This window comes from Schistocerca nitens, chromosome 8 (genome assembly GCF_023898315.1).
Source record: "Schistocerca nitens isolate TAMUIC-IGC-003100 chromosome 8, iqSchNite1.1, whole genome shotgun sequence".
Taxonomy (NCBI): domain Eukaryota; kingdom Metazoa; phylum Arthropoda; class Insecta; order Orthoptera; family Acrididae; genus Schistocerca; species Schistocerca nitens.
The window spans coordinates 622,377,661-622,391,949 of NC_064621.1; positions in this window are offsets into that span (position 1 = coordinate 622,377,661).

Here is a 14,289-nt window from a genome sequence, read left to right on the forward strand (position 1 = left end):
CCGCCTCAGCGCTGGAGAACCAGCCGGCACACTGTTTCTGCACACCCCGAGTGAGCTGCGACTGACGGGCACAGTGATCCTAGCTGTGGCCGGCGCGCTCGTGAGGTCACAGTCTTCCCATGCTGCGCCGTTTAACCACTGTGCGCTGGCAGTGGGAAATTTGGCTGAAATTACTTGGCCCCAATACTTGCAAACGTTCCTTATAATACAGACGTAATATATGTTCCATGCATTAGTCGCTCAAGTGTTTATGGCACGGAGAAGTTGACGGGGTGGCTCATTGTCGGAGATTCTGCCATTCATCAAGAAACCACCTACTGTTTCAACCATCCTCAGTCCATATTCACGAACTAGTGGAGCGCCGCAATCGTGAGACGAGTTTACCCGTTTGAGTTCCCTTGTGCAGACGTTTTCGAATGCCACTGTAATACGGCTGGCTGAGGGAGCCAAGTCGCTCTCGCGACAGAAACTGCAGGAGTGCTACGGGTGTGGATTTCGACCCCGTGGTGCAGGGTTCTGCCTTCCGACTTCAGCGCGCAATAACTTCATCTCCAGCCGATCAGTTCCTGCGCCGATTTAGAAAAAGTTCATGTGTGCGTTTCAGATAAGTAGAGTTGCGTGCATCGGCGCCATCACAATAGACAACGCAGTGTGTGAAGTGCTACCGTGAAGACTATTACCGCCGCCTGTCCGTGTTAACTTACCGGAGCAGCAAACAAAACTGCTCTGCTTACAACGCGGACTGAAGAACTTTCTGATTACTGGCAGAGGTAATTAGACGCAGTGTTACTAATAGCATTGATGGCGAATCCGATAGAAGATGTTCTGGATGGAGATGAGACTACAAACAGTACTCAGCAACGTACTTCCAGGAGCATCACGTACAGTTAGACTGCAGCTTTACAAACATAAGTGGCAGCCGCCTGAAGTGCCTACAGAGTAATGAATATTAAAGCAACCTCAAGTGCCAGTAATCGGTTCCTTAACGCTCTGTCGCTTTGTCACTCGGTGAGAGCAGTGTCTGAGCGATGTCTGAAGGCCAAACTTGCAAATAAATTTGGAGCCCGTAATGATGCGAGAGCGAACGATAAACTGGACTAAACGTCAATTGGCAAAGATACACGCTGCACAAATTAGCTGGATGCGGAAATAGGAAAAGCCTTGAAAGTCTCAGCATAGCCAGACATCTGACAGCGTTGAGGTACTGACGTCTTAAATGTAGTCTGGTCAGATCCTAATGAAACGCCAGATGTGGGAGGTAGTACTTTTCACTACGGGCGGTAAACTAGGCGCCAGAAACTCTGCTTCTAGGGCAGTAGTGGCCCCGAGAATGTGAAAAGCTTTCTCACGTCCCCACTTCACAGCATTCTGGCTCGACAATAGTTTTCATGAGGCCTGTATCCTGTTTCGGGCGACAAGATAGTTAACAGAGGAATTTCATTATACGTCAACCACCTTAATAAAATTACTGCCTTCTATTTCTGGAATATAATCTCAAAGTGAGAAATAGCCGCCGAGCACCAAAGGGATTCAATGATTAATCTCTCATTTCTCGATTCATTAGAGAATACACAGGAAACCAGTATTAAAGTCTAAAGACGTGTTAAATATCAAATTAATATGAAACTCACGCATCATAAAATATTCCTCAAGATAGTGTCTGTCCGACGTGTAATCTTACTAAATCATGCACGTCAGTACAAAGACAATTTTGAGCACAGTACGTAGAAGATGCAACATCCAAAACCTCAACATGTAGCTGACCTAGAAACGCTAGGTAAAATGGATGCAAAACACTGTACATAATGGCTTAGAATAAATCAGAAAGACATCAAATGCGCACGAATGAATTTTCAGCTTCCTCCGCCGAGGCCTGTTCGAAATCCGCCGTGGGAAATGCGAGTCCCTACAGTACACGGGGCGTCAGATGGTCTGTCCGTCGGCTAGTTACTAGAAACAATGAAGTCCGATTTTATAGTGACATCAGTGCAGTATCCTCATGATATTCTTCTACGACTATTGCCATAGCAATGGGACGATTTCACATCGTATAGATAATGGAAAAAGGTAAAGAGCGCATCGGTATTGTGCAGGAGAAAATCAACATTGCAGCTACAGCGAATTCAAAAAGTAACAACATCCAAATGGGAACGGGATACATTACAAAACTTGTATAAATGGCCCCCATTTTGCAACTCACATCATTGAATACGACTTTGCAAGTCCTTAAACATGCATTGCAACATTTAATGAGGAATCGAAATAGCACAACGCTGAATTTATTTCTTCAAGTCGGGAGTGGTTTTAGTTTGAATTGTACCAGCAGTTTCCTTAAGATATCCTCACAAGAAAAAAACTAGTTGAGGACCAATCGAAGGACCGAGGGGAAGACAAGCACTCCGAAATCCCGTGAACCACATGTCCATGAAAACACTAATCTAAGAAAATCACTGCACAGCCGGCCGTATATGTTGCAGCGTAGAAGCCAAGTGTACTGCACCTAACCTTCTGGTGTAATGTTTGGAAATTGTTGTAGCATCTCTACCTAGCGCTCGCTGTTCGCCCTGAACTTTGTAAGAGGCTATTCAGTTGTATATCAGAGCTCATTAAACTTACAGGAAACGACGATTCAGCACGCTGACGTAACAAAAAAGTACGCCACACAATTAAGCCACCTGGATCTGACACTGCATTTACGCTCGCGTGTGATCTTACGAACGTAATTATTTGGGTCTGTGAAGCGCATCCTGTGGTCTCAGGCTGTTGTTACTCATTGTAATCCCACCACACGACGCCGTGGATAATGCGCGCTCGTGCGCATGTGTGTGTGTGTGTGTGTGTGTGTGTGTGTATGTGTGTGTGTGTGTGTGTGTGTGTTTGTGGATTCTTGACTCTGTGTTACTGCCTGTTAGTGATACACTATTCACATCATGTAGCAAAATTATAGACATCATCCTTTTTAGATGTATTTTCACATGTGACAACGTGATGTGACACTGTTGTTGTGATGCTTCTGTTGCTGCAAATCAACATTTAGTAGAAGCAGCTACAATTAACTGTAAACTAGAAATTATTTATCAGAGTTTTAAACCTATGTGACATTTCCACAACGGAAACTGAAAGAGACTGCAAAAGCAATCGTTATTTTGTTTGATCACTATAATTGTTGCAGAAAATATGTTTCACTTTATGTCAGAAATATATCTTTGTTACGGAAACTGTCATTTTTGTTTATTTCATTCGAACCTCATGAACTCTTGCACTCCTATATAGCTTGTTTCCCCAAACAGATCACAGGTTCACATTCGGATTTTCCCTTCTAGCCAGCCATGTAACAGAAGTTTAATATATTTTCTTACTCCACTTTGAAATGATACCATTCACTTTACGTGTGCTGCAGTCTTTTTCTGAAATTCTAAAAATAGCTCCAGAAAAATGAGTTTTTCCCATTTGTGAGAAACTCTTCCAAGGTACAATTTGTGTACCTAAGAACGAATATTCTATTAAAATTTAAAAGTGTTGCAATCGAGGAAATCTTGTGAACAGTGTATTTAACAATCTGCGTGTCGTGTTATTACTCCACTATACACAAATAATCAGTAAGTGAAATCAAATTATGAAGTATCGTCAAAATAAATAACATTTACAACTTAAAACATTTTGAAATAGAAGCTATTGGCAACTAACACAAATTTACGGTTTCGAGAGAGGGAAAACTGTTAAGTCATTAAAGAAACTCAGTCCATTTGTAAACACCAAGTGTTTGATGGTAGGATACCTCCTTCCATTTAAAAGTACACGTCGGTGCACAACCGACAAATTATGACTTAAACGTCCATACATTATGCATTAGGTCTGAAAGGATACATCACTTTGCTCGCAATAAAACTTTATAACTGAAGAGTTTACAATACGTTTCAAATACTCGTAGCTTTAATATATTATACAGAACTTAAATATGCAGTTATAAACGCTGCACATAATACGACCTCAAGCCCCACAACAAAAAGAATACAAAAGGCGGGAAAGTGCTTATGGCGGTTCCTCATGTGATAATAAAATCAGTCACTAGATTGAAAAATCGGCCAGAAAACACATCTTCATAGATATACTCGTACTCTCCTCCAGCTACAACACTTCCCCATACTGTAATGTGGCATTGTAAGCAGCACTCACGTACTCAAAAGGTTCCTCTGTATTCAGTGTTTTCTATATTGAATAATCTCGCTATGTTTCTGTTTAACTTTGAATGCCGCAACTCAGTGATAATGTAGGTGAGGAACTTCAGTCTGTGTCCCAATACATGAGCATTGCTAAATTCAGTTAACACGCTAAAGGAGGCATTATCATCGTAACGCTTGACTTCATAGCACATTTATTCATATAAAGTTCTAGAAAATGTGCCGCAACGTTTCATATCATTATGGGGAAAGCACAAATATGTGGAATAACGTGAAACCATTAAATGGCAGCTTCTACAGCACACTTGGAAAGGAATATTTCTGTGGAAACGAAGGCACCGCATACAACACGTGTGGGAACGCTATTGGAAGAATGGACTCGACCAAGGAGACAGTCAAGGAGAAGGTAAGGAAATAATGCATGGCTTTGAAAAAGTGTTAAATCAGTGCATCAGTTTATCGCTGCATCTATGTGAGCACACCAGACACCATATTGTTCAACCTCAGCAGATACCACGCTAATGCCGTGTATCATCACGTCTAGACTTAGTAATCACTTTAATTCGAAAATGCTTTATCATACAGATAAGAAAAATTTCGCCTTTTACAACTGAATTTATTTGTGGTACCAAACGTGTTTTGTTTATTCATGCTAGTCATCTTTATTTCTCTATAATACAAAGAAAATTACTTAATTATACTTGTTTTATTGTGAGATCTATAATGATTCACTTGAATCTTAACTATTTCTCGATTAGGGTGGTCCATTGATCGTGACTGGGCCAAGTATCTCACGAAATAAGCATCAAACGAAAAAACTACAAAGAACGAAACTCGTCTAGCTTGAAAGGTGCTATGGTTGGCCCGATAGATGGCTCTGCCGTACGTCAACAAACGAATATCAACTGCGTTTTTTTTAAATAGAAACCCCCATTTTTATTACATATTCGTGTAATACGTAAAGAAATATGAATGTTTTAGTAGGACCACTTTTTTTCGCTTTATGATAGATGGCGCTGTAATAGTCACAAACGTATAAGTAAGTGGTATCACGTAACATTCCGCCAGTGCGGAAGGTATTTGCTTCGTGATACATTACCAGTGTTAAAATGGACATTCATATTTCTTTACGTACTACACGAATATGTAATAAAAAATGGGGGTTCCTATTTTTAAAAAACGCAGTTGATATCCGTTTGACCTTTCGCTGCGCCCTCTAGCGAGCCAACCATAGCGCCATCTGGTTTCTCCCTTCAAGCTAGACAAGTTTCGTCCTTTGTAGTTTTTTCGTTTGATGCTTATTTCCTGAGATATTTGGCCCGGGCACGATCAGTGGACCACCCTGTATATACAGTTGCAAGAGGACTGGACTCTGGACAGTCACATGGCGCTACCGAGAGGAAGCCCATCATGTTCAGCTTATGGCTCTGCCTCACTGTACTCCATTTGCAGCAGTAATCTGATCAACTGTTGGCACCACTGGACACAACGAATTGTTACAAATCGGTTACTTCAAGGGTAGCTCCGAGCCAGATATCCTATAGTGTGTTACTTCAGCTCCATGCCAGGTGCCCTGCAGCGTACGTTCCACTGACCCCAAATCACTGTCATCTGCGACTTCAGTGGTACGAAGAGAGAGTTCATTGGTGTGAAGGTTGGAGGCCTACTGTGTTTTCTGATTAAGGATGGTTCTACCTTGGTTCCAGGGATGACCTTGTGTTGGTTTGAAGACGACCAGTTGACAGCCTGCAACCGACCTGTATTCGTGCTAGACACTTTGGACCTACACCTGGAGCTATGGTCTAGGGTACGATTTTGTATGACAGCAGGAACACTCTCGTGGTTAACCCGCACACCCTGGCTGCAAAACTGCATGTCAGTTTGGTGATTCGACGTGCTGCATTTTATGAACTGCATTCCAAAGAGTATTTTCCAACAGGATACCACTCGCCCACATGCCGCTCTTGTAACCCAACATGCTCTACAGAGTGTCAATATGTTGCCTTGGCCTGCCCAGTCACCAGATCCGTCTCATATCGAGCACATGTATAACATCGTCGGATGACAACTCCAGTATCATTCACAACCAGCACTAAAAGCAAGGCACATTTGTGACAGTATCATTTGTAATGTACTCCCTGCACGATTGCAATGCATTGTTTACCTTTGCTCCGTGGTGTGTCATTGCATGTGTGGGACGCCAGACAACTGCGTCTGCTCCATTCTGCATTCCAAGCTATAAAACTGCTTATTCTCGACTGAAGTGTCAGTCATATAATCTAACTGAGTTCTTCTGTGAAGCAGAATACTGTTTGTCCCTAGGCTGTCTACAGTCACCGAGTACACTCGCCTGGTTGGTGGGGCCCCAAGCACCGTGATGTCCTCACAGTTTTCGCAAGAATGTGTTAACTAACACGACTCCTCTCGATCTCTCCGCTTGGATAATATGGGAGACTCCCAGCTAATTGAACGCTGATTAAAGTGACCACAGAATAAATGTCCTTACAGGTCCCTTGGAGCATTAAGGACTCAGTGTATCAATTCAACATTTCGGGCAGAGAGCCCTTTCTCGACTGAAAATTGGATATATAGCGCTACCTGTCCCCTTTCTGTGAAGAACATTGCCTCCTTCCAATACTGGAGTCTGCCAACCAAACTGCTACGTACAGGAATTATTTCTCCCGCTCTCAAAACATTGCTTTCAGTTGTCCTATCTGCTAACTCCACCTCTGTAAAGAAAGGATGTAAAGGGTTCAGTCTTCCTTAGCTCGAAATTTTCAGATTGTTCTGTCAATGAGAGAGCATTCTATGAGAGGCCCAGGCCTTTACTATCATTCATATATATATATATATGCAGCTATCATGCACTGTTCATGTGACTGCTGCATGATGTTTTAATTGCGTATTTCTTTCTCCACCTCCTAAAATACGACCCATCCAATTACTGAATTGCGCATTAGCCTCTCCCTTGCGATTTTAAAGAAAAATGTTGTGTTATGTCTTGTCACCACCTCTCCGTTCCATGGCTAGATTGCTACTGAAATGTATATGCATGACAATGGGAAACAGGTTTACATAGTATTGTATTCTGATCAGCAAAAGTACACTTTCATTATCAATTGGCGTGCAAATTAAGTCTGTTAGGTTCAAAGTGTGGTGTGTGACATATCATTAGAATCATCTCGTCGAGGAGATGCCCATGGTAGGTGATAAAAATGGACCGCCACCTGGCATAACCCCCCCCCCTTCCTAGTTAATTTGATGCCGGATTTAGTCAACGGTTGAGGCATGAACTAAAGCAGCACCAAATTAGATAAGTCTCTCCATTTGATTACTGAACTATCTTCCGCTTTGTCCAAGTACCTTGTCGCCATACAATATTATTTAGTTTTTTACATAAAAGTTTCAGAGAAATGATCGAGAAGATCCTTTAGTACATCTTAATGTTATTATAATGAAATAATAATATTTTCATGGGCTAAATGTCCACAACTATGGTTTAGCTTTTTGAAGACTCTTTATAAGTAATTACACTAGAACGTCTCTTTCACACTTGAATCAGTATCATCCATTAACTAGTCTAATTATGTTTCAAATTTGTGAAAAGGAAATCCCACATTCATTCTACTTATAACTAATGATGATGTGTATGGTTTAGTTTTGTCCATCATATTATTTTCCATCAACCTTCTCATTACATGCGCATTTAAAATATTTGTCTCTCTATATCTACGTATGGAATATTATTAAATTCAACACTGTTGATTGTAAACACATCATACATCTATAAAATAACTGAAAATTACAATGGTATACATCTACATAAAATAATTGAACTTGCAAAATTATGCATTTACAAAAAATAATAGAATTTACGAAAGTATACATGTACATAAAAACAGCTGAAGTTTGCACGGTACGTGTTGCATCACACAATATATTAATAGATCATACATCGACATGCAGGTGACACCGAGATAATTTTCTTGACATCTGTAGAGGACGTTTTTTTCTTGGGTGACTTGGTACTGAAATACACTTTTTTCTAATACTACACTTGCGCTCTTACACTTATTTGTGGACTGTTATATACAATTCCTATTGCACTCCTACACTTATACATGTCCTGCAATATACGGTTCCCATTGTGCCTATACACTTATTAGTGGATAGCGGTGTACAGTTCCCATCATACTCACACAACAATTTGTGAACTGCAGTATACGGTTCCAGCATGTTGAGTAGCTGTGTGGATCACAGTCTCTTGTCACAGATGGCAGGGTGTTGTTTTTATTTGGTAGAGACGTATGTAATGGCATATGACGATGGTACAAGCTTTGTAGACAGTGTTTCATGGTAGATCACCAGTTATATGTGTGTTTGTATAGGCATCAGCGTGACTTGCATGGTAGTTTGTATTACCAGGGTCATTGCTTTGGTGATGTCACGAATCATGGTTTTCCTAGAGATCATAGGCCCCCATTCTGTATTATTTGCCCATATTTCCATTGTATGAAGACAAGCATCAGTTCTATGTAGACGTTTACTATTTGATGGCCAGAGTGCTGTATGTCTTACTTTTGGGTTAGCATTAGGTTGGACTTTGGAGAGGACTGTGGAAGGTGAAACGTCGTTCATCTAGCCAAGGTCTTCTTTCCTCTCCCTCATTGTCTTTTCTTGCAGCAACTTCTGCTCTTCTTTCATTCTTTTTGGGCTGAGATAGGGTGATGGGACTGAACAGACATTCATGATGACCCTGGTAGCTCCTGTTCCTATATCTGCTGTTACAAGGATGTATCGTTTCTCATTGACTGCTGAAGCTTGGATGACACACCATGGTCTTCAGTGATTAAAGCAGATTCTGCTGGTCGTTTGCGCATATGATGTAGACCTGGTCAGCGCTGTCTCGTAGACTGCATTCGTCCAAAACACATTGGCCCCGCCTGAGGCCTTATGGTCTGAGGTGAGATAAGCTACGATTCTCGCCCACCTTTGAAGTTTTTGCAGGGACGCTAATCAGCTCTCGATATGTGCAGAATGTTAATAGATCCGTTCTTTCGCCATTCTTGCAAAAGGAAGGTGATGTGTTGTTCCCACAGGATAATGCTCGCTCACCACTGGCCGTAAAACTCAACGTGCTCTGCGAGAGATGCAGCAAGTTCCTTGGACAGGACAGTCTCTGGGCTTCTGTTCCATTTAGAACGTGTGGGATGTGATGGGACGAGAAATGACTCGTACGACTCGTCAACCAACAACTCTTACAGAACTGTGTAAACAGGTCGAGCAGGTCTGGCCTAACGTATCCCAGGACAATATTCGCCATCTGTGAAATCGACTGGATACCAGAGTCAGCACCCGCATTGCCACCCATGGAGGCTGTACCAAGAACTAATATGGGTGTTTCCGCATGGGTCAATACCTGGTACCTCAGAACCATTTGTGCTATTAATCTGTAAATGCACCCATTTCATGTACTTCATATTCACTGTTGAGAAAATAAATCTTGACTGAACCTGAAACATCTAAAATGGTGAACTAATTTTTTTTCCGGCAGTGTATACCTTCAGCCAATTCCCCTTCTCTTTCCTGGCCTTATACCGTATCGTCAGGGCGTCAGCTCGTTAATTACTGGATTTAGAAATGTTAATGGTAGGGGGAGGGCTGATGGCCTTTCTGTTGCCACCCGTTTCTTCTCCAGGACAGAATTCATGTATCCCAACTGTCTGCATGTAGTTTAATCCCATGTTAAAGTGTGCTAACGTTTTCTAAATGTTAGTGGGTTGTGTAACTGAGCAGGATTTGGGTACCAGCTCGGTATTCACCCTGTCTGATGTGGGAAACCGCCTAAAAGCCACATCCAGGCCTGCCAGCACAACAGCCCTCGTCGTCAATCCACTGGCTGGATTTTATCTGGAACAGGCACGCGTCGCCAAATCCCAGAAACAGCATGCTACACGAGTGGCTATCTGCGTAGGCATATCTTCATCCAAATGAAATGTTTTGTTCTTGGACTTCTCGGAAACTACTAGATTGTAGGCCTGATATCTGTATTCATACTAAGAATACAACTGTAAAACCATCGTGTCTGCTGACGTCTGGGGTACAAGGCGACTGCTCGTGGGATTTTCACCGGTAACTTGAGGTAAAGCATGGGGCTTATTTCATCAAAATCACATGACGTAAAAGAAACATATTGTAATTTAATGTTTTTTCCTCCTTTGAAAAATGCAATGCGACAGAGGGAAAAACACATGTATAAACTTTGAAAAAGCTTGTTACTCTTTGACGGTAGAACTATATCATTTTTGTGAAAGTGCTTTCATAGATTGATATGTTCTACAAGATTCAAAGTAATGAATATAATGCTTATATAATCCGCAAGGTAGTTAATCCATGCTAAGATTATTAAATGTGAAAGTAACTCAGTTTGTTTCGTTTTCACAGCTAAACCGCTGAACCGATTTGGATGATACTTGGTATGGAGATAGCTTGAGCCCAAAGGAAGAACTTAGGCTACTGCAGAAAGAAAGAAAGAAAAAAAGGAAAAGTATACAGTGTAAAATAAGCGATTGAATATGTTTTTATATCAGTGAGCATAAACTATGTTAAACATAAGTAAATTTTTTTCATAACGTCCACATTGTATGGCGTACTCTTTAATTCAGCAGCGCAGTGCATAGATGCCCACGTCCCGCCAGCAGTAACACTGTGCACGTCGCCCCATCCTGCACTGGGACAGTGGAGAAGCTATTGGGTGGGAGGGAGTGCACATCACTGGAGCCGGCAAACATGTGAGGGCAGCTGATGCTGTTGCACATACCCTACAGACCATTAAAATTGCTACACCACGAAGATGACGTGCTACAGGCGCGAAATTTAACCGACAGGAAGAAGATGCTGTGATATGCAAATGATTAGCTTTTCAGAGCATTCACACAAGTTTCGCGCCGGTGGCGACTCCTACAACGTGCTGACATGAGGAAAGTTTCCAACCGATTTCTCATACACGAACAACAGTTGACCGGCGTTGCCTGGTCAAACGTTGTTGTGATGCCTCGTGTAAGGAGGAGAAATGCGTAACATCACGTTTCCGACTTTTATAAAGGTCGGATTGTAGCCTATCGCGATTGCGGTTTATCGTATCGCGACATTGCTACTCGACTTGGACGAGATCCAATGACTGTTAGCAGAATATGGAATCGGTGGGTTCAAGAGGGTAATACGGAACGCCGTGTTGGATCCCAGCGGCCTCGTATCACTAGCAGTCAAGATGAAAGGCATCTTATCCGCATAGCTGTAACGTATTGTGCAGCCATGTCTCGATCCCTAAGTCAACAGTTGGGGTAGTTTGCAAGACAACAACCATCTGCACGAACAGTTCGACAACGTTTGCAGCAGCATGGACTATCAGCTCGGAGACCATGGCTGCGGTTACCCTTGACGCTGCATCACAAACAGGAGCGCCTGCGATGGTGTACTCAACGACGAACCTGGGTGCACGAATGGCAGAACGTCATTTTTTCGGATGAATCCAGGTTCTGTTTACAGCATCATGATGGTCGCATCCGTGTTTGGCGACATCGCTGTGAACGCACTTTGGAAGCGCGTATTTGTCATTGGCTTACTGGCGTATCATCCGGGGTGATGGTATGGGGTGCCATTGGTTACACGTCTCGGTCGCCTCGTGTTCGCATTGACGGCACTTTGAACAGTGGACATTTCAGATGTGTTACGACCTGTGGATCACCCCTTCATTCGATCCCTGCGAAACCCTACATTTCAGCAGGATAATACACGACCGCATGTTGCAGGTCCTGTACGGGCCTTTCTGGATACAGAAAATGTTCGACTGCTGCCCTGGCCAGCACATTCTCCAGATCTCTCACCAACTGAAAACGTCTGGTCAATTGTGTCCGAGCAACTGGCTCGTCACAATACGTGAGTCGCTACTCTTGATGAACTGTGGTGTCGTGTTGAAGCTACATGGGCAGCTGTACCTATACACGCCATCCAAGGTTTGTTTTACTCAATGCCCAGGCGTATCAAGGCTGTTATTACGGCCAGAGGTGGTTGTTCTGGGTACTGATTTCTTAGGATCTATGCACCCAAATTGCGTGAAAATGTAATCACATGTCAGTTCTAGTATAATATATTTGTCCAATGAATACCCATTTATCATCTCCATTTGTTCTTGGTATAGCAATTTTAATGGCCAGTAGTGTACAACAGATTACATACTCATCATCACGATCACAAAAAACTACTGATGTACGAATGCAGAATAAAATTTCCTGAGTGTTTCTCTTTGACTCCGCTTTTTTCGAAGCAGAGCCCTTCACTGAAGTTATTTCCGTGTGGCATTCGACTAGTATAGCTAAGCTCGTCGAAGTTGGTGAGACGCTATATCTTGCTTATCCTTGTGTGTCCTCTTTGACAGTGACTACAAAAATTGTGGTATTGTTTTACTGAAAGTAATTGTGTTTGATGACGCCCAGCGCATTCTGACATGTTTTGTGACTTCAGCGATGCCGTTTAGCTGTGTACCAGGAAAGGGATCTTACTCAGCTGCCGTTCCCGAACGCGATGATTTCCTTCCTGGTTGCCAGGCACAACTTAAGGGAGAGCTGTAAAAGTAGTACCTGTACTAGTAAATGTGGACAGTAAATGCACAGTAGCGCGCCCAAAAGCTGAAAATAAATAACAGTACAATATCTAAAGTAGGTTGTTTAATTGCATAAATCTTATTTCTTAACACTTGAGGAAAATCATCCATAACGTCGAAATCGTAAAGTGGCGGCTCTCTCTCACTTTTTCGTCATGTTTCTGTACCACATCGTCAGTAATGACTGAAGGTCGACCACTTTGTTCCTCACACGCACATTCGTACAGCAATCTTTAAAAAGCGCTCGACAAGTTCCGTACCATCCAATTGTTCTTAAATGTCAAGAAGTGTGTTTTATGCAGTTGTTACAGAACCTTTCAATTATTGAAATTTACGCTAACGTAGCAGATTTCGACGAGAATGGTATTCAAAACTGGCTGTACGATAAGTTCTTAATATTGGTGGGAATTATGTAGAGAAGTAAATCAAAACACATGCTTTCATGTAAAAATGAAATTGCTAAGACAAGTCTAGTCGGAGAATGGATGCCAAACAACTTGAAGGGAAAGACAGCTATGTAGACTGAAACACACAAAATGGAGAGGGCCTATCAAACAACAAGAAAAATCTATTTTAAAAAATAATTATCCTCCAACATAAAAGTGAAGTAGTGAGAAACAGCTGGTCACACAATAAATACTTTATGCAGCAAAAACTCTTAAATTGACTACAAAGGGAGAGATCGAGAAATTAGAAAAAAAGACAGAAAGAACGATGGTAATAAAGATACTAGGCCCCGAAGGCAGAAATGAATCAGAATAGAGACTAAGATCTAATAGAGAACGATATCTGGAAGTCGAAAAGGTAACAGATATGAGAAAAAGAAATTGTATGGATAGATATGAAGTGTGAATAATGACAGAATAACTCCACAAATCTTTGACTTACTCAGTGGCGGATTTACACATAGGCCCACTAGGCACGGGCCTACGGGCGGCACACTACGGAGGGCGGCATTTTTTGCTCTGTCTCATTTTAACCTTTTACGTTTCAAAATAACTGCGCTTACAAAGGACAAAAATTTTTAATATTGATAAACAACTTACTAGTTTAAACAAGCCTTAAGGACGAAATTCGAAAGGAAATATACATAGTTTATTGGTGACTGAATGGAATTTTAACTTTCGGCTTCTGTCTCGTATCATCTTTACGATTACATCTCGTGGAAATCGGGTTTTCTGCCGGATATCAGCGTCTTCCAAACACGATATTTCGACGTCATTACTTGACGTCATCAGTTGTTCCCTGAGACTGGCTGCTTGCTGGATATTTATGCCTGCCTGGTGTCTTGTGTACTGTTTGCCGTTCCCTAGTCGGTCCGCGCCCGCGACTCGTGCTATCCTGCCGCTCTAGGTGTTCCCTATTCCGTCCGCGCCCACTCCAGCCGCCTCCAACTGCGGTCTGGGCCTCCTGGTCCGCGCATTATCGCCCCATCAGTCTCCTCCC